General features: G+C 39.7%; 1 protein-coding gene across 7 annotated transcripts in view; it reads right to left on the bottom strand.

The window, feature by feature from the left end:
• The window catches only part of GALNTL6 (polypeptide N-acetylgalactosaminyltransferase like 6), a 430,986-nt gene that overhangs the window by 47,189 nt on the left and 356,528 nt on the right, over positions 1-27,269 (bottom strand). The window lies entirely within an intron of this gene.

Genomic DNA, 27,269 nt, shown 5'->3' with positions numbered 1-27,269 from the left:
ACAAACAATAATGAAGATGCTTGGACCGTGTGTGTGTGTGAATGTGGGTGATCTGCCTTCCACAACTGCAAAGCTATGGAAGGTGTGGACAAAGGCTACTGTAATAAGCAACATTTACCTTTATTCAACACAAAATGGAATCTAGATGAGAAAAAGGCAATGTGACAGACATGTTGATAGATACAGAGCATGCTATACAGCTGTGCACAAGCTCTTCTCTTTTCTCCTTTCCTTTCCCTTCACCAAATTCTGTTCATTAATATTAAACCCACATAATAGAAAAAGAAAGGGACTCTGGAAACCTGCCAAGGTACATAACAATAGTCTCAGTACTCTATGTGAAGTAACTCACATTTGAAACTTATAAAAACTCTTCATTTCAGTCTCATAGGTGCTGGGTAGAGACATGCAGAAGGTGAAAGTGGATGGCTACAGAGCAGCTGTTGGAAGTTAAACATCTGCTTTTCTACAGCAGCATTCAAAACTCCTAGACTCGGTCTCACAGTGGGAATTTAACTCGTAGGCAAATAGTTTGCTACGTTTCCCATGTTTCCATTTATTGCATAATTAAGCATGTGGCATTTACTTGAGTTAATATAGAAAAATCTCGGCTATTGAAACTTTGTTAGAGAATATTCAGGAAAAGTGCATTTAAAATGTATAAGCAAGAATTCCGTACTATAAACTAAGCAGGATTTTTTTCACTACCAAGAAGCCCACGTAGCTAATGCACTGACAGATCTCAGGATCAGCTGCTCACTGATTTCCTGAAATCATGATGGAAGTGGGATATGAAGAGATCTACACTGAACAGGAAGGAGACAACAGGCTGAAGGAAGTCTAGTCTAGCTCTTCTATTCAATCAATGCAAGTCAATACTTGCCTTATTAATTTTAGAGCAAGAGGCTAGAAGAAACACATTCCTGTGAGTGGCTGGTCAATAAGGGAATTGTCACATAATGTGAGAGATGTGGATGGCTTCCAGGCAGTGCTTCCTTACTGGAGAATAGTCATGAAACAGGATCCTGTGACATGTTATTTGTAAGACTGTAAGCCCTGAAGGAAATTTATCCAATTGCTCCTTGGTTTGCTTGGAGCTATGGAAGCAGATGATAATATCCCTGAAGAACTGACAGGAAAACAGTCCCTTTGCCACTGATTTAGGATTTGGCAGTGAACTCAGGACTGGCACACATCACAAAAATCCATGCCTGAGTTAGAAACTTACTAAAGCAGATATAAAATTAATGGAACAACATTCTGCCATATTTTCTCTGCCTTAACATTTTTTATATTGCTATCTTTGATCCAAGTCAGTGGAGAACACGAAGGAACAAGTATACAGCTTAGTGGCCCTTGCCACCATTAGGATACTAGTGAATCCCCACACATGAAGGCTAGAAAATGATCCTCTCATCTACACTGACAGTAATGAAAAACATTACAGATATTTTACCTTCCACTTCTATAAGACTGTTGTAAAATGTAAGTATTTTAGACTCTATCTTATATTACATTACCTATTTTCATGACTAGGGAGCTCTGATTCTAACAGACTAATTCTATCTTCCTTTAGTGATTATGTTTATAAAAGCATATAGATGCTTTGTAAAACAAAGCTGCAACATTGTAACTGGCAAGGCCATGCACTGTAACAAAAGCTGAATGCTAATACTTCCATGCCTCGAATATTGACTGTTCTTTCGACACACGAATAAATTCAACGTAGAGTTTATTAGAAACCTTCCCTTGGGGTTTCTACAACACATTTTCAATTCCTACTGAAGGAAATCTAATTGAAACATGCTTCAGGTTCTAAATAATCAAAACACAACACAACATCCTTTCGTAAGGATGGACTTGCATGGAGAATGGCTATAACAGAAGAAATGAAGACGCAGAATTCCCTGGGGAAATGGAGGATTTCTCTAATCCTGAGAGGCACAACATTTTTCATGAGCATTTCTCTTGACAGAGTGAATGTAAGAAGAAGACAGTTCCTGCAAGTAAATTGGAGAGAAGATGAAGAAATCAGATTTCAAACTGCAAAATAACTGGCATATACTTACAAATGATATAATCTGGAGATTTTCCAGAGACAATAACTGGGTAAAGAAACCCCCTGTTGCTTACATGAGAAAGTTCAGAACATTTATTACAATGAGAAAAACTATCAAACAATGCCAGGAAGTTCACTTCAGCAGTGAAGTAATTTCTTTTGCACTTAAAAAAAAGAAAAGAGCAAAGCAGAAATTGCATGTAATGTTACTCCACTCATTCTTACGCCACAACATGTTCTCACATTTGTTGCTTTGCAGGAAGAGCAATGAAGAGGATGAACACGACAGCTTTTTGGTTTTCATTGGAGTGGAATGAGCAATAAGCTGACTACTTGGCACAGGATACATATTCCACTTCATGCCACAAGCTGCTGCTGAACAGGAGTTAAATTGTCTCCAAATTATGAAGACAAGAATGCAGTCCTACAGTCACGACTGAAATGAAAAGTCCTTTTGTAGTCAACAGGACCACTCACACAGAAAAGAACTATACTGAGCCCAAAGGAGAAGAATTTATCTCGTTTCATGGCTTCTGCCTAGAAATGTCAAGTACAAAGCTATGTTTGTATTAGTAATATTTCATGAAATGTCTTACTTTGACACTTAAAACAATCAGCCTTGAGCTACTGTAGCATAATATTATGTAAGTACTTAACAGTAGGAAGCTGTAAAATACTTCCATTTAAAAACTTATAAGGGCAAAGTCTTCCAAAACATCAACAAAGCTGAAAGGCTAAGGTTGCTAAACTTAAAAATAGTTACAAAATCCTTTCACATGAGATGTACTGCAGAGATCACTGACTACATCTAAAAGAACAGCACTGTAAGTAAAGGCCAGCTGCTTAAAAAATGACCCAAGTGGGCACACACTCCTGTGCTGAGGCAGAAGAATTTTATTTAGTTACACTGCAAAAAACCCCCAACACAAGCCAGGGAAAGAGGAAAAAAGATTGTCTAAGAATTTTCAAGGTAAGAGAAAGAATATCACAAACCTAAAAGGAGCATGAAGTTACCTGCATTAGAAATGAATGTGGTATACTGCAAACAAATGAGCTGTATAGCAAGGTTTGCAATCATTACCTTGCAAGAGCGATATATACACTGGATCCAAAGAACTTGTAAGAAGTGAAAAGGAAAGAGAAGCTTTGACAGCACGTAGAAAGGCACTTGGGATAGCACCTCCGCTAGGTGGCTTGTGTAGTAGCTATGCTGATATTCAGACTGAAGATGTCCGGTGACACATCTATTTAGTGTCACATGTCAGTAAGTGGATATAGGTTTGTGTGATCTATTATTCAACACAAAGAAAACATTACACTGTGCATTGATCATTGCTGAATTGAGATGCTGCTGCAGCACATTGGGGCACTTTGGAAAGGGTGATAGGGATCACCTGCCTAGAACAGCTAAAATTCAGTCATTATAATTGTATCCAGTGAGCAGTATATTGCACAATGCATCTCTTTGTATAATCCAGACTGATTAAAGGCTTTCTGCTGAGCTACTGAACGGAAACAGATGGATGCTGAAAAGATGTGTCCATCTCAGGCAGAATATGTTACACAAACTGACCTTCACTGCCAAATCAACTGACACATAGTACAAAAACTGAAGCAAATGTCAGCCTGCATCGGGAGTCAGTGCTGCTGACCTTACAGAGTCATGGATATTACAGATGAAGAGGGGCTGTGTTGCTGCTGTCCCAGAAATGACTGGTGACCTACTGAGTGCAGCTTTGAGCTGGGTTTGTGTCCTTTTTATAATGAATTTCACTGTCTTGTTAATCAAGGCAAGTACCCCTCCACCTTAGTGATACCACACAGACACCTCAGAGGAGTGAATAAACTGAAACACCTTGTTTCAGTAGTTGCTACTCCTGGTACTCCCTGCAGTGATTCCTAACACTGCACCAAAGCTTCTTGAAGCAAGTATCAGAAGCTGACACTAATCCTAGACAATGAAAGGTTTCAATAAAACTAAAAATCTATGTATGTGTAAAGCAAGATGCAGACCTCATCACTCATATGAAGTGAATGCAGAAACAAAAGGAAACTGATACTAAGATGAGTTGATCAAATGGCAAGGAAGTAATATAGATCAATAAAATAAATGACAAAAATACAAAAGTAAAGGTTTCTCCAGATAAATCGAGGGACAGATTCTATACTGTTCATAGAAAAAGATGCTGATGTAGCTGGAATTAACACAGGTCAGACTCAGTGAATTTTTCAAGAAGTAAAAGTAGAATCTTATATACTTAACGTTTTAACCAATTATATTTTAAAATGTATTATTACAGGTGCTGACTGTTGTGCATTTACTGTTTCTGCGAGACATTGTTTTCTTTTCTCTTTGATCTAACAACATGAGTAATCCTTGTGTTTCTAAAATCATCAGAATTAAAACAGTAAAACCTGCATTTGTGACACTAGGCTACAGGATTTATTATTTATTTACATTCTCCACCCCAAAGAACAAGCATGTCTTCTAAACAACTTGTACCCTTGATGTCACAGTATCACAGTATCATCAGGGTTGGAAGAGACCTCACAGATCATCAAGTCCAACCCTTTACCACAGAGCTCAAGGCTAGACCATGGCACCAAGTGCCATGTCCAATCTTGCCTTGAACAGCCCCAGGGACGGCAACTCCACCACCTCCCCGGGCAGCCCATTCCAGTGTCCAATGACTCTCTCAGTGAAGAACTTTCTCCTCACCTCGAGCCTAAATCTCCCCTGGCGCAGCCTGAGGCTGTGTCCTCTTGTTCTGGCGCTGGCCACCTGAGAGAAGAGAGCAACCTCCTCCTGGCCACAACCACCCTTCAGGTAGTTGTAGACAGCAATAAGGTCACCCCTGAGCCTCCTCTTCTCCAGGCTAACCAATCCCAGCTCCCTCAGCCTCTCCTTGTAGGGCTGTGCTCGAGGCCTTTCACCAGCCTCGTTGCCCTTCTCTGGACACGCTCAAGCATTTCGATGTCTTTCCTAAACTGGGGGGCCCAGAACTGAACACAGTACTCAAGGTGTGGTCTAACCAGAGCAGAGTACAGGGGCAGAATGACCTCCCTGCTCCTGCTGACCACACCATTCCTGATGCAGGCCAGGATGCCACTGGCTCTCTTGGCCACCTGGGCACACTGCTGGCTCATGGTCAGGCGGGTATCAATCAGCACCCCCAGATCCCTCTCTGTCTGGCTGCTCTCCAGCCACTCTGACCCCAGCCTGTATCTCTGCATGGGGTTGTTGTGGCCAAAGTGCAGCACCCAGCACTTGGAGCTATTGAATGCCATCCCATTGGACTCTGCCCATCTGTCCAGGCGGTCAAGGTCCCGCTGCAGAGCCCTTCTGCCCTCTAACCCAGCCACATCTGCCCCTGTCTTTGTGCCCCTGCCTGTACCAAATACTGGCACAAGTTTTGCAAACCACTGCATTTCAGTATTACCTTCTTGGAAAGTCTAGAAGCAGTATCTGAAAATATATGACTGACCAACTACGTAAAGAAAAGGTCTGTCTTAAAATGGATTTGCTCCCAATGAAAACTGCCTCCATTCTAGTTCACTCACTCTGCATTCATAGCTGTCCGAACAGTACAGCGATAAATTGCCAGACGGTTGTCGTTCTCTGTAGATTTATGCAACTCTGAACCTCTGTTTACAGCAAGGTACCCCAGCAATCTTCAGAAAGCAAACTAAAGCTATTCTTGTGCAAATAAGAATTTGTAGAGCTGCATCCCATTGTACAGACTCCTATATATCAACTGGTTTCACTAACTTGTATGTTTTAATTAAAATGTTGCATAATTGTGTTGTCACTTTTAAGCAGTTAGGATATTCTTAGGGCAATTTTCCTTCACTTTAACTTTCTGATGAATTGTTAGTAAAATTTATCATACATTGGTAGGTTTAATCTAGATGCACATTATCTCCATCTTGCCTGCAATAAATATCTGCATGCATTCATGCATGTTTCATGCATTTCTACTCACGGGCACCTAGTCAACTATTTTAGAAGGAATAATCACATTGCGAGATATCTGTCTTTTAAGAGGCACTGGACTGAAATTTCATTCATATTTCTTTCTGTGCTAAATGTTCCCTTAATGGTTTTTTTCCCCACAAAACAATCTCTAAAATATTCAGTTTAAAAGAGGCACAAAATAACTGATGATTATAAATATCTTGCTTTTTGAGCAGTTCCATTCAAATTCTAGTTAATGTTGACCACATAGTCAGTCCTCGTTCCAGAGCACAACTGCACTCAGATTTAGAGGAGTTCCATTATGTTTTAAAGTAACATCTTCATCTTCCTTGGACACCTCAAACTTTTGAAATGCTAATGGGGCACACTGTATCTAACAGTGCCCACTAGTGATAGCAACTGCTTGTATCAGATTATGACGAAGCCACACAAACTTTTCCTTACTCTGCTACTTTCCAGCACAGAATGCATTATCATGCAGGACAGAGATCAGGATTAATCTAGTTTGACTTGCAACTTTGCAACCTGCATCTCCCCATAATCAACAGTCTCTCTACTAAAACTGCAACAAGGCCTCACTTGGATGCTAAACGTGATGCACTTCTCATGACCGACAGTCATTAACATTTGCATTCTTATGTAGTGACTGTTGTTGGAGATTGTGAAAGTGCTAGACAATGATCAGCAAGGTGTTCAAGAAAAAACTAGATGAGGGACTTAGTGCCATGGTCTAGTTGACTGGGTAGGGCTGGGTGCTAGGTTGGACTGAATGATCTTGGAGGTCTCTTCTAACCTGGTTGATTCTATGATTCTACTATTACATGAAAATGGTGTAAATGCCATTATACCCATCTCTCTCACAACTTGAAAGTACAAACTGTTTTGGTATTTAAGCTAGTATTTTTGCAGGTATGAGAAAGACAGAAAAAGGCACCAGACGTAGTTTTCACATAACCTATCAGGTCAAGTAATAGATCATTGTGCTGAAACATGTAGCAGGTAAGTTCATAGAATCAAGCAGGTTGGAAGAGACCTCCAAGATCATCCAGTCCAACCTATCACCCAGCCCTATCCAGTCAACTAGACCATGGCACTAAGTGCCTCATCCAGGCTTTTCTTGAACATCCCCAGGGCTGGTGACTCCACCACCTCCCTGGGCAGCCCATTCCAATGGCAAATCACTCTCTCTGTTATGCTACTTAAAATTAATGTAAAAGTGTCTACTGATTACTTTTTAAAATTATACTTTTAAAAAAAATTAAGATACACCCCCCCCCCATTCTTCTTCAACAGACGGTCAGAAAGTCAGCTGCAGAGTCAGCTACAAAGAAAGCTCTAAAAACATTTCAGGTTCAGTTTATAAAGTTTGCACTGTGATTTCGTCACATGACCTCTTTGCATATTTTGCGTATTTTTCTTAATGTATTGCTAAACTTCACTGAAAAAAAATCATATTGTAAAAGACTGATGAGCCCTTATGTGGGTAATGATGCTGAGATCCATTTAGCCTTCCCTTCCATACTTAGAAAATTAATGAAGCTGTAGAAGAGATGAGTGAGGTGGGTAGAGATGGAAGATTCTGAAGAGGCAGCTTCCCTTTCTCATAATCATCTCTCATAAAATCCAAGGGAAATCTATCTGAATTATTGCTAGAGGAGATCTACAGGACTCAGAGGCAAAAAGAAAAGAAACACCTTTGGAAACAGCCTACAGGTGAAGCTGTTCAGAAGGATAAAAATGAGAAGCAAAAGAAAAGCTGGAATATCATGCTGCAAGTCATAATAAAGAGACAAGTCCAATATCCAAGTAAAGAGACCATCCAATATTCAGTCTCATTTCTTTAGACTGTCCACTCTGGTTGCACAGTAACTCTATCACCACCTTCCATGCATTGGGGAATAACAACAATTCTTTAAGTCCCATCACTATCTTCAAGGATGTTCTCTTGAAATACACAGAACAGAATACTATCCAATTACAATGTTGCCTATATTTCAATCTAGAGGTATAAACCAGTGTGTACTTTTGTTTTATTTATTTACTTAAACTCAGTCCAGCATCATAAGTAAAGTCTAAACTCAAGGAGAAATTTTAAAATATCATTAAAGATGATAAACAACTTCTCTTAAAGCAAAGTCACTGGCAGAAACAGAAATTCCTATTTCTAAAATGATCCTTCAGTTTGGACCTCCTACTCCCAAGAAAGATTCCTAGATAAATCACAGGATTATAGGATCATAGGATGTTAGGGGTTAGAAGGGACCCAAAGAGATTACTGAGTCTAACCCCCCTGCTGGAGCAGGACAATACTATCTAACACAGAGGAACACATCCAGACAGACCTTGAAAGGCTCCAGAGAAGGAGACTCCACGACCTCTGTGGGGAGCCTGTTCCAGTGCTCTGTGACCCTCACAGTAAAGAAGTTTCCCCTTGTCTTGAGGCAGAACCTCTTTTGCTGCACCTTACACCCATTGCTCCTTGTCCTATCACAGGGAGCAAGTGAGCAGAGCCTGTCCCCCCGCTCCTGGCCAGCCTGCAGATACTTATAAACATTTATCAAATCCCCTTTAAGTCTTCTTTTCTCCAGACTAAAAAGCCCCAGGTCCCTCAGCCTCTCCTCATAAACCATGCCCTCTTGTCCCCTAATCACCCTCATAGCCCTCTGCTGGACCCTCTCCAGCAGATCCCTGTCCCTCTTAAACTGGGGAACCCAGAACTGAACAGAGCATTCAAGATGAGGTCTCACCAGGGCAGAGTAGAGGGGGAGTAGAACCTCCCTTGATCTGCTGGACACACTCCTCCTAATACACCCCAGTGTCCCATTTGCCCTCTTGGCCACAAGGGCACATTGCTGTGCCATGGTTAATAACAAATAGTAACAAATCTGACCAGTTACCAATATGCTATTAAAAGCATTTGGATTACTGTAACTTTGACTCTGATTTCGACAACTCTGAATTATCATGCAGCTATTCCAGATGAAAGCAGATCACAGCCCAGAAAAATAACTTTATACATAATGTGTAAAAATTGGCTTCACAATGGGGGACTACAACCTGCTCCAGGAACAGCCTGTTTTGCACTGCTTGCAGCACTCAGCACAACCTGAGAAGCAGACCAAGCCAGATCACTCATGAAGCTGTTCACTGTGGTGTCCACCCTGGGGGCAGGACTGATGGGGCTGTGCCCAACAGGCCTGTTTTGTCTCCTTGCCCATATGCACTCCATGGGGGCTGGTAAAATAGTTGCTTGGGTCTTTTTTACAGATGTCAGGTGAGGAAAAGAGGTCATTCAGGTTCCTACACTACATGCTACTGTTTAGCACCGTGGGCATATTTGCAACATCTGGGAAACTGAAAAAAGGCAAAACAGCAGTTGAATGACAATCACCACCATAAACTCCACATACAAAAAAACAAAAACAGAAGCCATTTTTTTTCCTGACTCTCCTGCAGTATTTCAGGCTGAAGCACTATTTGTGAAACACTGAATGATGAAGGTGAGCAAACATGAAGAGTGAGTATTGAAGCACAGCAAAGAAATGGCAACAGGAATTTCAGTGGATTTCCTTTTTGGCTCACCTTGCTGTTTTCATGCCACATCAGACTGAACAGTTAGTGAAGGCCATTTCCAGAACACTTCTAGCCACAGAGATTTTAAATAATTGGAAGTATAGTTACAATAACCTGCCACTGATTCTTCAGCAAAGTCTTCTAAAACAGTGCTGCCTAGCACACTGACACAATTGGCTTTTCTTCAGGGTCCCAAAGACTACTCCTAGTAACTGTGATTCAAGCAGACAGAGCCCTCACGCTAGGCTAAGTGGATGAGACACACAGTTAATAATAAGGTCTGTGATCTGCAGCAGAGCTGAGACGCAGATGAATATTAATCCTTTGATCAGTTTTTCAGTAGTACTGTCAGCAGCCGCCCCTGCTTCACCCTTATGTACACATGCTGCTTCAGACTCAGGCAGGAGGAGACGACAAAAGGTCATTTTAATATTTCATTTCTATCTCTCTTTGGGGATTAATGCAGAAGCCTGAAATGGTTGCATACCGACGGGGAAGAAGACTGAAGCCTGTGTAGCCATGCCACTGCTACAAAAAGCAGGTCATCCATTCGCCAGAGGTGAACAATTTCAAGAATGTTATCATTAAGTTATGAGAAGGCAAAAAAAAAAGATGATGCCTGAAGGGGCAAACAGGCAGGCAATGGTATTCTGGGATGCTGGAAATGTGCTCTGGCCTAGTTTTGTCTGGAATAAATTTAATTTTCTTCCCAGTGGCTGGCACAATGCTGTGCTTTGGAGCTGGGATGAAAATAAGGTTGATAACACTGATGTTTTAGGTGGTGCTAAGCTGTGCTTATACCAAGTCAAAGACTTCACCTTCTCATATGGCTCTGTCAGCAGTGGCTGGGAGGGAACACAGCATGGACAGATGACTCAAATGAGCCAAAGGGATACTCCCTACCTTATGACATGTCATGCCCAGTTTATCAACAGGGGGAACTGGCCTGAGGACACCATGGCTTAAGGACTGGCTGGGCATAGATAAGCAGGTTGTGAGCAATTGTACTGTGAGTCACTTTTTGGGTGTATATTCTATTTATGGTTTTGTTCCCTTTCTGCTCTATTAAACTATCTTTTTCTCAATCCATTAGTTTTACTTTCCCTCCTGCCCCCCAATTCTCTTCCCCACCAACTATAGGGAGGGACTGAGAGAGAGCCTCTGTGGTACTTAACTGCTGGCTGGGGTTAAACCATGATGCGCTTCTAGATGCATCATTGCTCTGCAATTAAAGCTTTACAAATTACTATGTTACTCTGTTTTGGTGGGTGAAGGAGAGGCAGAAACTACCCACAATGAAATTAGATTTCTCCTTGTCTGCACCAGAGTCACAATATTTTCTTGTCACAACTGTGAAACAGTGTAAGCAGTCTTAAAATATAATGACACTGACAAACAGTGCCACAGGAAAACACTGGAAAGCACTTCACAATGAAGGACAAAGGAGCTGAAAACTGATGATGTTGAGCACTCCATTGTCCTATGACAGCATCTGCTTTTAATTTGATGTTGTAAAGACAGGCAGGCAGGCAGGCAACCCAGGGAAAAGAACCTTTCTGTTTTATCATCAATGTAAATCACAGGTTAAAAAAAACCAAATTGATAATACAGGTGACAGTAGAAAAGTAAATGATTATAGTTATTGTTAGTTACCAAGCAGCACTTCATGCAAGCCAGGAACTGCCTGCATTAGAAAAGGGTAAGGATTTATGAGTAGATATTGAGAGGTATTGTTTCACAGTCTCGTGGTAATCTATGTGGTTTGTGTTTGAAGTAAAACAGGAGATTTGTAAGGAAGTGCTTCACCTGGAGAAGGTCAGAAGAGGAAAATGTGTCTGAGATTATGAAGCAGGAGTATGCTCTGTGAGTCTAAAAGGCAGTAGCCATTGCACACCTACAGGCTGAGAGAGATGGGGTTGCTCAGTCTGGAGAAGCAAAGGGTCTAGGGAGACCTTATAGTGGACTTCCAGCACTTGAAGAAGGCCTGAAAGAAAGCTGGGAGCGTTTACAAGGGCACACAGCAATAGGACAAGTGCCAATGGTTTTAATCTAATGAAGGGTAGATTTAGATTGACATTAGAAAGCAGTTCTTTACTATACTATAAGGTTGGTGGAAGACCTGAACAGGTTGTCCGTGGATGTCCCATCCCTGGAGACATTCAAGATCAGGTTTGAAGGGGGACTCTAAGCAAGCTGATCTAATTGGGGATGTCTTTGCTTACTGCATGGGGGTTGGACTAGATGACCTTTAATGGTTGCTTCTAGTCCAATACATCCTATGATTCTATGATAATAAAAATAAATTTAAAGTTTGGTCTGGGATAGGTCTCCACACCTGCCTAAACTCATGCACTCTGTACTGACAGCGCATGGAAATCTGCCTTCGCGACAATGAGCCAGAGAGAATACCTGCAGTGTGATCTATGAGAGAGAAATACTTTGAAGGTTTTCAACAGTAAGTTTGTCAGAAATTGCAGAAGATATTCAGTAGCTTCCTTTCTTCAAAAAAGAGTCCTATCTTGTGTTTTGCTTTCAGAATTTGGAAGTGAACTGGTTGTTTTCAAAAAGAGTATAGACAGTTTTCACTAACTGTTGGTAAAATATTCTGAGGCAAGAGTTGCTGACTGCTATTATGAATACTCACTTCTGTTATAAAGGCTTTCAGCTATGAGAATATTTTGATATGCAGCTGAGATGAAAATGGTCTCTCCCAGTTGAAATATCACAGTTTTCTTTCATTCTAAACATATGCTCATATTTACATAAATGCCATGAGTACATTTACTACACTATTTACTGATAGATGGTTACACCTACAGGTGCAGCACTAGAAATACATATGGCTGAATACACAATTCTGCTTCCAACCAGTATCCCAACACCTGCAGCTGGGTATATAGGTGGCTTAAGTGTGTGAAGAATACACTGCCAATGTAATTATGCCATTGTACGCCAATTCTGGACCTGACTTTCAAAGCAAATAAAGATGATGATTTAACCACAAAGTTCTGATAATTTGTACACACTAAAATTTTCATATAGCTGGAAGGTTCAACATGTATTTCTGACAACAGCAAACCAGAGGGGATGTCTGGGAGTAATTCAAAGACAGTGTAACAGCAGTTCCCCAGAAATAAAGCTGCCTTGTGTGGTAGGGCTGGACTAAGTACATGTCTGTATCTCAGAGACTTTCTGACAGAGACTGCAGCTGCCTTGCAGGCTTTGTCCCTCCCAGATCCAGCATCTCACACTGCCCAGCTACCCTTGTGCCAGCATTGTCCCACTGCCTGCCACGTGACAGTGCCAGGATCAGGGGGTCACCCCAACTTATACAAACCTATAATGAAAATACCACAAGAAAAAAAAAGGAGAACTGAAAACAGTACCACATAAGCACTGCAACTGCATTAACTCAAATCCCAAGACTGCTGTCTATGCTTGCTCCCAGGAAATACTATTTGCTGGCAGTTATCTTGACTAACAGTGTATGGATAAAAGAAACGTTCTGATTATTTTAAGAAACATCTGAAAAATTGCAAAAAATTGGGGCAATCAGTCATCTCTGAACCATTTCCAAAAAATATGCTAGTGAAAGCACTTCCATTTCAGAATTAAATTAGAAAGAACACAAAAGGAATATCAAATCCTGAAGTGGCAGGAAGGTAAGCCAGCCATTAATAAATTGACCCATAAAGGCTTTATTGTTAAGAGTTTACAAAGGACCCCCCCCAAAACGCATCAAAACCCAACACACACACACATATGCAAACACAAACACAACAGAGAAAGCAAATCCTTAATACAAATACTGAAAATAACCTTTGTTAGAAAAGGCAGCTACCAGCCCCACTGAACCTGTCATTTTATCTGATCTCCTCCATCACAGTCACATTCACTACCATGAACAAATGGGCTTTATATTGTCCAGATGGTTACTGACAGATAGTCTCATTAAGCAGATGATATTCATAGGTTGGGATTGGTAATACTGCTATCATTTTACAGACTACACAAAGAGCGCTCAGTGCTTCTGATCCATCATGTTTCTTGACTCCTCATGGAAATACTTCAAATGCAGATTCAGAGTATTGTCAGTGGCTGCTTTAAGACCCTGAGTCTACACTTGGAGGTGTTTCCACTCTTTCATTTTTTTGTCCTTGAATGAGGAGCCTGTCTTGGAAACGTGAACTGGAACTCAGCAAAAGATCAAAGTGCTGCTGTAACCCACGCTCAGTGGCAGCATACAGACAGTCTTTACAACTCAAACCATCTGCTTTCCCAAAAGAGTCAAATGCTCCATGTGCCCAGAAACTTCTCGCCATGGGACATCACTATAGCCCTGCAGGTACTTCTATCAGCTGCACAGTAATCACAGAATCACAGAATGTCAGGGGCTGGAAAGGACCTTGAAAGATCATCTAGTCCAACCCACCTGCCACAGCAGGATCTCCTATACCAGATCTTAATCTTTGAGACTATCATAGGTTGAGAATGACTAGGGTCAGCATACAAGCTTCTGAAGTCCTCTGATGAGAGGATTGCTTGTGTCTGCATTGCCACTGTAATCTTTGTTTTTGATCTCTTGAACCAGTTCCTTGACTACTTGCTGTGAAACCACCCTAGCTCATTTCCCACCTTCCCCTGAAATCTCTGCCAGCTCCCTTGGGACACTTCATTCTGCAGCTGGTGCAAGACTGACAGCATAGGTCTTAATACTAGGTTTCACTCCCTCCATTTAGGGCAGTCCTTCCTTTACTTTACTAAGTAGAAATATTCCCTGACTACTAGTTAAACTGAAATAGGAGTTATGATGCCATAAATAGCAGGATAATAGATCTGAATACTTTGTTAAATAATAACTTTTCAAACAACTAATCTCCAGCTAGCAGAAGACAGCCCATAGGAACTGCAGAGATTGGCCTGACATTTGTTGTCTTATGCTTATGAAAATATTTTCCTGAAAATTTCAGTTACACAACAACACATAACCAAACTTAAAACACGCAGTAAATTGTCCGCTGCCATTAGCAGTAATAAGAGAGAAGAGTTATAGTTGCAAAGCAGCTGCTGTAGCATTCAGCCATATTCTGCTGGCAAGAAAATAAAACTAATGAAGGATTTAAAGGGAAAAACGCACGAGCCTTCTCAGACATGTAATTAAATATAAATTGCAAACCAGAAATAACTACAGTATAAAACACAGAATATCACAACTCAAAGATTTAAATTGTTAGCATTAACAGTCACTTTTATGGCTTTCCTTATGAAGCTCTACATGGGATGCTATTCTTCTAAATGCTACGCTCATAAATAAAGATAAAATGAAACAGAACACTGCAAATATTTCCTCCCTGTGACTATACTTTAAAAGCAAAATCATACTTCCACTGTAATTACAGAAGATGCTATTCCATTAACAACTAATATTAGGAATGAGTGGGAAAACAAACAAGCTACAGGAAAAAAAAACCTGCTTCCAAGTACTGCTAAGAGAACCCCGTTCACAATCGAGTTTACTGTTTAGTGATGAGGCTTAATCTCTCAATGGAGGCAGAAAAGCAATACAGTCACAACTAAGCTGCGTTTTGGGGTCAGGTGAAGTGGACTCCTGACAACACCTTTCAATCACTTGCAGATCCAACTATTCTTGGAGGCCAAAACCTGCTCTAGTTGGAAGATACGATTTCTTGACAAAGAGTAATAGCAAGCAAGAAAGAAGGAGTACATTTTCTTAGAAGAAGAATGAGCTTCACAGAGGTCAGCATTTTGTCTTTGTTTCTTCTCTTTCCCGAGCAGAGACAGCAGCTTCAAGCAAATCTGACACAGCATGCTCTGCATTAGCGGTTTTCTTCCTCCATACATCACCCTGTCTGTACCAATATCCTTTAGAGACCTTCTCATTAATCTGGAAATGGTTCATACACCTGCATTTCCCAAAGAGAAAACTCAGCATACTCCAACTCCCCACGTAGAAGCAACGTACAAAACAACCTTTCTCTCCCTACACCACAGGGAGAGACTCACCTTGAGACTTGATTTCACTTCCTGTGGGATTTATTAAATCAGAGAGCAATGAAGCAAGAGATGCACACCGTCTGTTCAGGGTTCAGCTTTAAAGATGACTGCCATAGGACACAGACTGTCATTATTTGCTGTACAGGTGCTATGACTAAGAAGAAAGTTAAGAAAGAGTGAAAAAATAATTTCCTATTTTTGCTTTGGTAACTCAAGAACTCTGAAAGTACACAGAAGATGCTAGCAAAGGATCTATGTATGCATTCCTCATAGTTCTTTAGGATCAACCCATTATTTGTTTTGTGCTAATAATAAAGATAGCTGCCAGAGAAAACTCCAAATGAATAATATCAGCCTCTACTAACTCCTACTGCCATGAGCAATGGTGTCCACATGATGAACACTACACAAGCCAGACAATACTCTTACAATAGATCTTCACATCTCTGTGGAATAATGAAGTTCACTCGACTGTCAAGATACGTTCAGAGCATGTGTGCATGTATTTCATTACCAAGACAAAAGCCAACAGCCAAGTACTGAGCAAGAAGTATGCATCATATTCTTGACAAATAGTGTAAGTAATAAAAAGCTCCTGTTTCAGTGAAAGGAATACAGTTCAGAACATTTTTCTTGCCTGAAAGATTTTGAGTTTAGTTTTCCAGCTAGAGGGTTTTATCAATGAAGCACAGCTAATTTGTACTCCAGGAGGAGATGAATGTAAGATCTTTCAAATATATCTTCTAATAAGAAGTCAGAATGCAATCTGTTGCAGGAAGCAGCACAACGCAGAAACGATCCATTTTCAGGAACTGCATGGCTTGTCTGAGGATGTAAATAATCCTTTGATATATCAACTCTTGCAAAAAGGTGTTTGTTTGGAAATTGAGACATGAGGAGGGCTCTCCTCAGTCACTTGATTGTTCTAGCTGGGCCTGTGCTCTACAGCATCAGTGTACTTGGACATCCTGCATTCATAGAATTCTAGCTAGCTGCTGAAAAGGACTTACTTTAAAAGGTGCTATTTTTGAATTTTAAGATGATAATACTGACCTATCACACCAAATAAAACATTTTCTGGGCTACTCCTCAGGAAGCTACATTTTAAAGCAATCCATTAAATTATAATTTCATGCATGTACCAAATGTTAACTTGGAATGCATTTGAATTTTTGCTTGAATTACTTTTGGGTACTATAAATCTCCATCTTCAGAACAAAACTTTAAAAACATTTCCCATTATTGCAAGCCTTGCAAACTGTCTTTATCACAAAAGGTTTAATTACCTTTATAATCTTTTCCTCTTAGGAAACAAATACGTAAATGAAGCACTTCAGTGAATTAAGAATGCTCCTTCCTACGACTCAGTTAAAATTAAGTCCTTTAATTGAGCTGAAGAGTTCAACAAATCACAGAGCACCAATCTTTGTCCGTGGAAATGAAGTTTTCATAGCAGAACAAATAGCTGTGCACAAAGAAACCATCACCACTACAGTTCTGTATAGCACTCCCTAACACATTAAAAGCTGACAGAATGAATTGTCTTCTCCTTGACTACTTCATACACTGCCTTCACCTTATGCAAGCTTCAGTAAATAAACAAGGTTTGAAAACCTGCCCCTATCTCCATGGGAACAATTAATCATTACCCATTTTTAAAACGACCTTTTTCTTATTAAGAAACAGATACAATAACCTCCCTCTCAGTTGCCTCTGTTCTAGATGAAAAAAATAAAGTTTAGCTGAGGTCTCAAAGTGACTAATGTGTGGTTCCCAAGGACAGAGATCAATTTTGGACACACCAATGCACTCATAACCACACAGTCTGCAGACTGGAATAGTTAATTTCTTATGGATGTTAATAGATTGCACAGTGAAAAATGAATTTTGCAGTTTATTTAATCACACAACACTCTTATCCTTTTATGCCACAGCACTGACTAACTAGCTATTTGCATTTATGCTTTCATTTCTCCTAGGCTCTAGCACTCACTGCTTTTCAGTGGTGAATCTCACATTATTTTTTTTTTCTAATTAGTTATTCAGTTTGCCAGGATCAACTTGCACTTTGACTCTGCCTTCCAATGATTTGTAAGCTCCTACCAATGCCAGATTTCTTGGCTTTAAAAATTTATTACCTATTTATTGTTCAGATAATTAATGAAGACATTGAACAGAACTAGGATGTGGGTTCAGCAGAGGCATTTGCCACAGGGCCATGCATCAGTATCTGAGACAGTCACACAGCTGAACATTAAACCACCCACAGTTACCCTCAGACAGAAATTTCTTCTCAGCTTGTTCTGTAGTCATCTGATGAAAACAAAAGATGCATCCACACTCCGTCAGCTTTTAAAGAATGCAACACTGGCAACACCAAAAAGCCTTGTAAGGAAGATCACCCTTACTGCTTCCCTATTCGGAGTAGCTGAGTATATTGTAAATCTAATGTCTTGCTGCTACCAAAGGGATGGATCTCATTCCCCACTCACTCCTCTAATCCTTCCTGCTATAGCATGCAGGTGTGTGGTCTTCTCCCCATGGAACATCTTGTCCTTCTCAAACTGCTTAATTCACTCAAATGCTAGAAAGCCAGACCTTTTTTTTCCTTAGTGTAGGGTTTTTTTTGCCACTCAAGTGAGCTTACATGAATACTGGAGGTGAGTACTGTAAAATACAAGAGGCAAAACTAAGCAGTGTGACAGACTGCCCCACAGCAGGAGCATCCTCTCCACAAGCTGGTGTCAGGGAGCTGGTTGTGTTCTCCCTGCATCTCATGGCATCACATCTTGTGTCAAAGAAGGAAACAAAAATTCTATGACAGGGTCAGTTTCTGACAAGATTATACTGATAATTTTATTATTTTTTAAGCAATTGCAAGTGGATTATTTAGTATTTTTTATCATTTCTAATTCAGGCTCAAAGACAGCTTTATTCATGTCTTTCTGACTATGTGGTTTATAATAGGCTCCAAATACAGATTAAACACCCTATATAATAGCTACCACTACCCTTTTCTTTTCCTCTTTTCCTTCATCCAAAGTAATTTAATAAATCAGTCTCTACGTTGTCACAACATTTCATGGCAATTATACACAATCCTGTATAACACACAAATCTTCCCCCTTCTCCCTCTCCAGGTAAGATTTGAAAACCGCTGGGAAAACCTCTGTAGTTGCTGTACCTGACAGAGCACTGGTGAAAACATTCTGTTACTTTAGAAAGCAGCTGAATCCAGAAAAGCATGCCCACCCTTTCCTGTTGCACTGCACTCAGCATTTGCACCTGCAACAACGCCCCACATGTGCAGGTTCTCAGTATAAAAACTGCAGAATCACTCGAGTTTTGAAAGAGCTTGGGGAAGTCAAAGCCTGCACAACCTCTGCTTCGACTTTCCCCTGCTCTGTTTCAACTCTCCTGCTTGTTGTTAATATCACAGTCTGGTGATTCTACCTTCAGGGCAGGAAGATCTGTCTGCAAGGTGCACTCAGACTGATGACATCCAGAATATCCCTTGGAGGACACCAGCTGGAAGGTCCCTGGAGCCAACTCTGACATCACACTCGCAGGTAACTAATATGGACAGATGGCTAGTTTGGCTTTAAGCCTGTCTTCCAGGATGTTCTACTCAATAATTAATCTTCCTTCAGAGAACAATAAAACATAGCACTTCTAACAAAGCATTTGGGTTTTTACCAGCATTTCTGATTTTTCTCATTTATTTTCTATAACACTGACAGCTGCACTCATAAATCTCAGCTTCAAAACATTTTCCTTGTTGAAATCAGCTTCTTTTAGGGCCTCTAAATCACTCGTGTGCACTTTCCTCTGAGTGTCTTTGTCAGTCAAAACTAATAACGTTTTGAAATTTACCTTCATGGATCTAAAGTTCCCTATTCTGAGCTGTATTTGTTGTGACCAAGCAACTGAGTCACCTGGAATGATACTGCTTCTACAGTGGAAACATATAGCTGCCCATTTGCTTCCCAGTAGGGCCTGTACACAGAAAGCTGAAACGTAATTTCCACCTCTTTTTTAAGATAATAAAGCTATGTATACATCAACTGTATGTACACACCAACTGAAGACAAACTGAAAGGGGCTGTAGCCAACATTAAATATTGGTGGAATTCGTGTCATTTCCTTAAATTTATACATAACAGATAAATAAAGTGTTCTAGTTTTGTCTGTTCCCTGTGTGTATAAATATCCAAACTGTGCATTGCAAACTTTGTAAATAAGTTTTCTGGCAAGAATTAATGTGAATAAACAATTTTCATAGTTATTAACAATCTTCAACTTGATATAAAAATTGATATTGATTATTAGTTTTGCATAATTCATAACAGCAACAAAGTAATTGTCTCCTTTAGTTCTTAAAACTTTGTTTCAATCCCATGAAGTATGTCCATTGTCTTTCAAAGACTTTGAAGGGTTCATTTTAGCCAGTGGCTAAATTTGACACAAGTATCTCTCTTCCAAAGGAAAAAACAAAGTGGATTCACCAGGCATTAACCAAGGGACCAGCTGCAAAGCCTGTTTCTTCTGTATACATCAGTAAGGGCTGAGACAGAGGTCACGCATTCTGCACACCAGATTAGAGCTGGATGATGATTTTGAAGAACAGTGCTTTTAAAGCTAAACCAGCCTGTTCATATGGAAGAGAGACAAGGAACTCTACAACTTACTCTGAGACAAAGATTAAAGCATCTAGATACCTAATCAAAAGCTTATCAAGCTCCCAATCCTAAAACATAATTTCTTGTTTTGTGGCAAAACATACTTTCAAGTTTTATTATTAACTTGACAGAGACCAGGATATCTTTTCCTGATCTCCACGCTCCTGCCTTGCAGGTTCTTGTGAACTATAGCTGGTATATTAAACTGCTATCCAAGTATTCACAAAGCAATGGATATATAATTGGGATATTTCCTTTTTCCTGTTTGTAACTGTTGCTTGGCTAATTATGCTCCAGAGACACTATCTTGACACTTAGCAGCAGCAATACTGATGAATTCAGAAAGAAGAAATATCAAATGTGCAGAAAGGAAAGCTGTCATGAAAATCCCAGGAGAGTCTGTTTTAGCTAACAAATCTGACAGAACATGTTACCAGCCCTGCCTCTGGCACAGTGATGAACTACTACTGCTCCAGCTATTGTTACCATCTACAGATTTTTCTGAGTCCCAAGAATGAAAATTTCTAAACCAGTATATTTTTTCAGACTAAACTACCTAACTTAGAAAAATGGATCAAGGACATCAGAGTTTACTCTTTCTGTTACTATCACATCTCTAGAAAGATGTATATACTCTTACAAGGACACAAACCAGAGAGGAAAAAACGAACAAATGGCTGAGAAAGGCAGAATTCTCCAAACTGAACACTGACAACTTCTGACCTTATGGCTAACACTAAGTTTATTTAAACAAGGAGCAAAGATACCAGAATGTATATTTTGAATATCAAAATGTCAGTCATCCCTGTCTTACTTCCACTTGCTCACTGATTCATAATACATGTTTATCTATGGTTTTCTGAAATGTCAGAATAATTGCCTTAATTCCTGTCCTAAACATCTATTGACTTTTTTCCCCCATACTATTACACATGCAACTGACAACAGGAATATCACAAAATCACAATCATTGTGTCTACTTGAGGTTTATAATGAAGTGTCTGTGTTAAGTTCAAGTGATGCTACCAAAGAGATCAGAATGAAAACAGCTTTGAACTTAGATTCAAGTGTGGATTGTCTCCCCTTCCCCCAACAAACAGTACTTTAAATGCAGAGGCATATCAGGAAGGATCAGATAACTCAGAACACCCCTCCTTGCAACATACAGGACCTATCCAAACCACTTTTCACTTCTGCCTCCAGCTTTACAAAAAAACTATTCCCAGTGGCATTCTATTACTATCAACAATGTTGCTGCAAATAAAAAGCTATGTTAATTTCAGGCTTCATTAGAAATGGAAGTGAAAAAACATTCAGCTTATTGAATGAAATTGGAAAAGCAACATCAAAGTTCTCAAGGAATCTTTGAAATGCATCTCATCTTGCTGCTCACCGAACATCTGGTTCCCCTTTAACTCAACAGAACCAAGACCAGATCATTTGAACTTTTGCAAAAATACCTGTTTCAAGTATCTGAGATATGCAAGGTCAGATGTATCGCTCAGGAATGGATGAAAGAGGTATTTGATAAGCTACAGAAAGGGCAAATGCAACTCTGAGATCTATTAGCAGAGATCTTTCCAGCAGATACAGATCAATAGCACTGCTGAGGATTGCATGCGGTACGATGCTGCATACAGATCTGGACTGCTATTTTCAAAGAAGGAGAAATGAAACTAAACATAGAGCTGTGCCAGAACATTCACAGGAATTAAGGATTTGGTATTTTATGAAGCTGAAGAAGGCCACTGAAGTGAAGACTGGAGCAGCATGTGATTTCACTTGGGCAACAAACCAGGAGTTACCTGATAGACCAAGTATTTTTAAACAAGCTGGCAGCCTAGGTGCGTTCAATTAATTTCAGAAATACCAACACCTCCAGAGGTCTGAGGCATCACCTCTGCTGCTGTCAAGTTGCAGCAAGTCCTTTACTCCTGCTGGTGTCACAGCTTTATAGGTTGAACTCTGTATTTTTTCTGCTTCAGTTCTGCTCTTAAGAGAATTCTGGATACTCTGTCATATTGAGAATGTCACAAGACATAAAAATGTACAAATTAATTTAATAAAGTTTCATATTTAACTTTTTACAAGTCAAATGAAACAATTAGAAAATCTGCTATCCAGACCACTACAGCTTTCATCTCACCAGGTACTTAATATTTCTGCTGGTGCTTACTGTTTACAGACACAGAGCAGAATATTTCTGTTATTTTCCACATTTCTGGAAAATTTCTTTTCCAGCTGGGTAACAGTTGTTTTTCCACTCAGAGCATGCTTCTATTTTATTTCTGTGCCTATCTGAAGAAATTGCTCAGAGCAGAATGAAATTTAGAAGCCTACTTTATGCAGCATCTGAATCCCAGCACTGTTTAACACGAACTTTGTAGAAAAGGATACTTAATTCTAAGTGGTTCACATGACCCTTTTCTGTAGATGCACCTAATGCGGTATCTGATATACTGAGCCTCTGTGAAAACTAACTCTGTGTGTGAGAGCATTACTGTCACTCAGCCCAAGCAGTGGATTTCTAGTTTCACCATGCACAGTACTATATTTATTCTTTATATGAATTGTAGTGTCTAAAAGTCAACAGCAGCATGACAGATTCTTTCTAAGGCTGAGAGGAAATGATATTGTAACTTGTGAAGAAAAGGATTTGGGGGTAGCTGAGATCGTACCCATGAAGGGCCAAGGGCTACAGCAAAATAAGTTTCAGGATTACATTTACCCTTTCAACATCCCTTATTGTCTATCAGCTTTTACAAACAGCTTTTCTCTTCCTTCACTGACACCAACTGATGAAGTCTAGTCTGAAAGAAATTCTTGTTATTAGTTTATTTTGTCTTTTAAATTGTTGTGGCTAACTTTCAGCTTCTCTTCGCTAGCCTCTTAACTGTTACTGGGATTTCATTGTGGTTATTTTGTTGTTTATTTTCCCCCTTTTTGTCTGTCTCTCTGACGATCACCTTATGGGTCATCTGAGGGTTTTTTTTTAGAGCAGATTTTATTTATTTAAAAAAAAAAGCATTTTCCTTGGTGACATTCTAAGATCTTAAGCTATATTGAGTTACACAAAAATAATAGCTGCAAGTCTGCTGTGTACTTGGCTCTTGGATATGCTCATGTATTCCTACTGAAGGGATCTGTAGGGGGCTTTAAATAAATTTGGTTTCCATATTTAAAAATCTTGCCATATTTTCTTTACTGAGACCTAGACTAACATGCACAGCTCAACTAGTCTGAAGTCAATGACTTCATTATATACATGGCCAAATAACACTGAACAAAATTCCCCTGGAAATCGTGGCTTTAAATGATTTTTAATGCCGTAAAACAGGCTTTTACAGGCAAAACTACCTGCATTTCATTTAATCAAACATCTGAAGGAGACTCTGCCCTCATCAGCCAGTAGGTGGAGATGTCAGCCCAGTAATGACTGCAGAAAACAGCGACCTGGTGGTTGCTGGTACAGCGGAAAGTGTGTATAGTGCAATTCAACCGAGGTTAGATTTCTTCATAAGCATTAGATGAGACAGATGAAATCTGCTTGCAGTTAAGGCACATCTATCAGCCTTCCCTGCCACAGACATTCTTACAGGGTATGGTCAGCTGTGACTGCACAGCTTAGGAAACTTTCATATTCAAAAAACTATGAATGAAAGTAAGAAGACAAAGAGTTAAACAGGTGACGAAAAAGACTTAATTTCTAACACCTGATCATGTGTCCTCAAGTAAGTTAAATAAGCTTGGTCAGTGTTCACATGTACTGTACAAAAACCTACAAAACAACCCCAAACAAATGAAAGAGCAGTAAGAAAAGAAGTATAGTCTCAGTCATCCCAATATTTGGACAAGTTTTGAGGCTTGTCACGCTTACAGAAATTCTGAGCATGTTATTACCTTCCAGTAATCACATGAAGGTTCCTGAAGTATTACTGCATTGAGAAGGTCACAATACTGTTTTAATATTAAAATTTCATGAATCTGTTAAATAATCATTACAGGAACTCATGGTGGAAATTGATTGCACCAATGTCCCTATGCAGCAGAAATTAAAAGGTAAACAATCACAGCAGTGTAAGATAAAGTGTATATATTAAAGCAATATAGTTAGACATTTCTAACAATGTATTTGCTTTGGTTATGTTGCTTGATTTAAGGTCTGATGAGAGCACCCCTGAAATGTCAGGGCTCGTATGATAATGTATCTGCATCTCTATATCATCTTTACCTGTATCAACTACAAGCAACAAAGGACTATTCTTCTCCCACGAATGCCTTTTGAACAAGCCAGGCACAACCAAAGCTGATGTATTTAAATTATCAGTCTGTTAAAAAGAATCATTATGAAATGGGCTGGGCATTAAAACTTTGTCCGAAGCAGCGAGCTGAGTACTTGAAGTATTTTCAGCGGCCTGAGAACTTTCAAGGGTTGTTCTTTGGAGTGTTCTGAGAGTTTCTTTGGAACCACTACCCAGAGAATGGTCTGAAAAACCATTCCAAACCATTCTCTTCCTCACTGTTTAAGTTTTCCTTGGCTACTCTGAGACATCCTTTGCATGTCCGCAGTGCTTTGAAAAGGAAAAATGTCCCTGTTCTCCCAGAGTGCTCCTGGCTTATCACCACCTTTTCCACTCCTAATTCACTATGTGTCCACGGGTCATTTGTACTGCTGGTAAAACAGAGTGCTTATTTGTCCTAGCGAAAAAAAGCCCCACAACACAAACCCAGGGAAGTTCTGCAGAATCAGCTAAACTTTCTGCTGGAGAACCAGGAGAGCAGAGAGAGCGGGGTTGTTCTTTCTCTTGGCAGGCACTTCATTCTCTGTAGGGGGCAAATGGACTTGTGTAATTTAACGTCTACAGCACTTCTCCAGTACTGAAAGTAACACCGACACACCAATTTAAAACCAGAAAACATCAAAGAGGTTCAGTTTCCAAGAAATTCACTTGAAGAGATATTTTTTTCTGTTCTCCCACAAAGGAAAAAGGTATTTTTAGGAAAAAAAACAACAAACTAAAGCTGATATATGAATCTTGTTCCCTTACAAAGGACACTGCCTTGGCAGTTTACAGGACAACATGTGTCAACTGTTTGGAGCCTTATTTGTTCCTGTTTTTTTCAAAAGATTTGCATAGGATTTTATAAATAAGTTAACACAGTAAAATTTGGAGTGTTTATCAGAATTTCCACCTCACGATTTGCTGGAGGCATTTGCCTTTGCCTCTTGAAATTTATCTCCACCTAGAATAATGGTATTTTGGCTACTTACATTAGAAGAAAACAGATGCTAGTATATCTGGGGATAATTCAGAACATGACCTTGCATGTCTTATTTCTAAGGTACTCATCATGTCAATAATTATACTGAACTCTCTTAATACTTTGAACAAAATTTGTATTACCTCTCTTTTTCTCACTCAAGTCTCAGGTAAAAGACCTGATCCACAGACAACCGCCAGGGTTAACAACTACAGAAATATGGAAGAGACGTAATAACTGTTAGAGAGATGCAAGAACTGCTGATAGCCATTACTAAAAAGTAATCACCTGTAAATCAACATCTCAATCAAAATTATTGTGAGGGAGTATCCATAAATACTGTTCTGTACCTGACTCAGTTCAGTGTTTAATTATTTAAAAGCCCATATGGTGCAATTCAGCAATCTTACTCCATGGAGCTGTTTACATGGCCTGTACATAACTGTATCGGTTTGGAATGTGCCCATGAGGTCCTCGATATCAGCCTCAGGTCTAGGAAGGAAACTGTGGAAATGGAACTGAAGAGCCAGCTGCCATTGTGCTGTAGATCTGATGCCATCTAGAGCAGCTGGAGAGAGTCTCATGTACATTTAAAAAAGGTTTGGTCAGCTGGAAACAAGACTTCCAAATTGGACAGAAGTGATGGTGCACACTGCATTTTTGGCTAAGAAAATGGAGTAACTACTAGATGCATTGTTGGAAAGCCAGACCTTGATGTCTAACACAGACCAAACAGACATTTTTACAATCAGGATTTAGAATAGATTTTGCCATTTGCACGAACCTCAAATAGAGCTCAAATAACATTGCAATAGGTTGCAAAAATTGGGAGGTTAATCAGAATTAAAAAGTATTTGTTGGGGAATTGAAGTAAACAAGCAGAAAATTGTTTGGCTACAAAGTATGATACTGGATTAGGGACAATAAAGGGACACAGCACTTCAAATAGATACAAAGACAAATATCTTGCCTTCAAATATGTAACATTTGAATTACAAGATGTGGATGATGAACACTGGGCTAGATACCAGTTCTTCAGAAAATGATGTGAAGGTTACACCACATTACAACCCTGCCATGAATCAACAGTGTCAAGGAAATATAAACTGGAACATAGCCTCTGAGACAAGCAAAGAGACTCGTCTATTTACTAGGCTTTGGCCAATGTAGTCTGGAAAAAGTCCAGAAGAGAGCAAAAATAGTATCAGAGATGTAGAAAACATGACTTAAGAAAAACTGAAAAACAGTTCTTTCCTTGAAAATGAACTGACCTGACATAGAGTCCTCAAGTACCTAAAATGACTTTTCCCAGGGTAGAATGTACACGACAAACCAAAAATGGATTAAAGCTGTGGCAAGAAGGTTTCTGATTACATATTGTAAGAATAGTGCTGAAATACTGGCTATGTACAAAATTCTTCCCAGACTCTTCTTTTCATGCACCCAGCACACACTGCACGGGCAGTGATTTCTTTACAGAGGAAGCCAGAAAAACCTCTGGGGTGAAAGGGGCCTATGTCACTATTGCTGGACAGTCAGGATTACTTTATGTAGACAAAAAACCCCAGAAGGAATACCTCATTAGGTGAAGATGCTTATCATGCCATGCTTAGACTGAAAAAAAGAACCATGGGCATTGGAGGGGAGATGAAGAAAAGCACTGTGATCACAGAACTGTGGAGCATCTATCAGACTCTGTAGAGCA

Source organism: Pogoniulus pusillus, chromosome 9, assembly GCF_015220805.1.
Source record: "Pogoniulus pusillus isolate bPogPus1 chromosome 9, bPogPus1.pri, whole genome shotgun sequence".
In the NCBI taxonomy this organism is placed as follows: Eukaryota; Metazoa; Chordata; class Aves; order Piciformes; family Lybiidae; genus Pogoniulus; species Pogoniulus pusillus.
The sequence above is the reverse complement of the archived record's forward strand: the minus strand, read 5'-3'. Positions and strand labels throughout refer to the sequence as shown.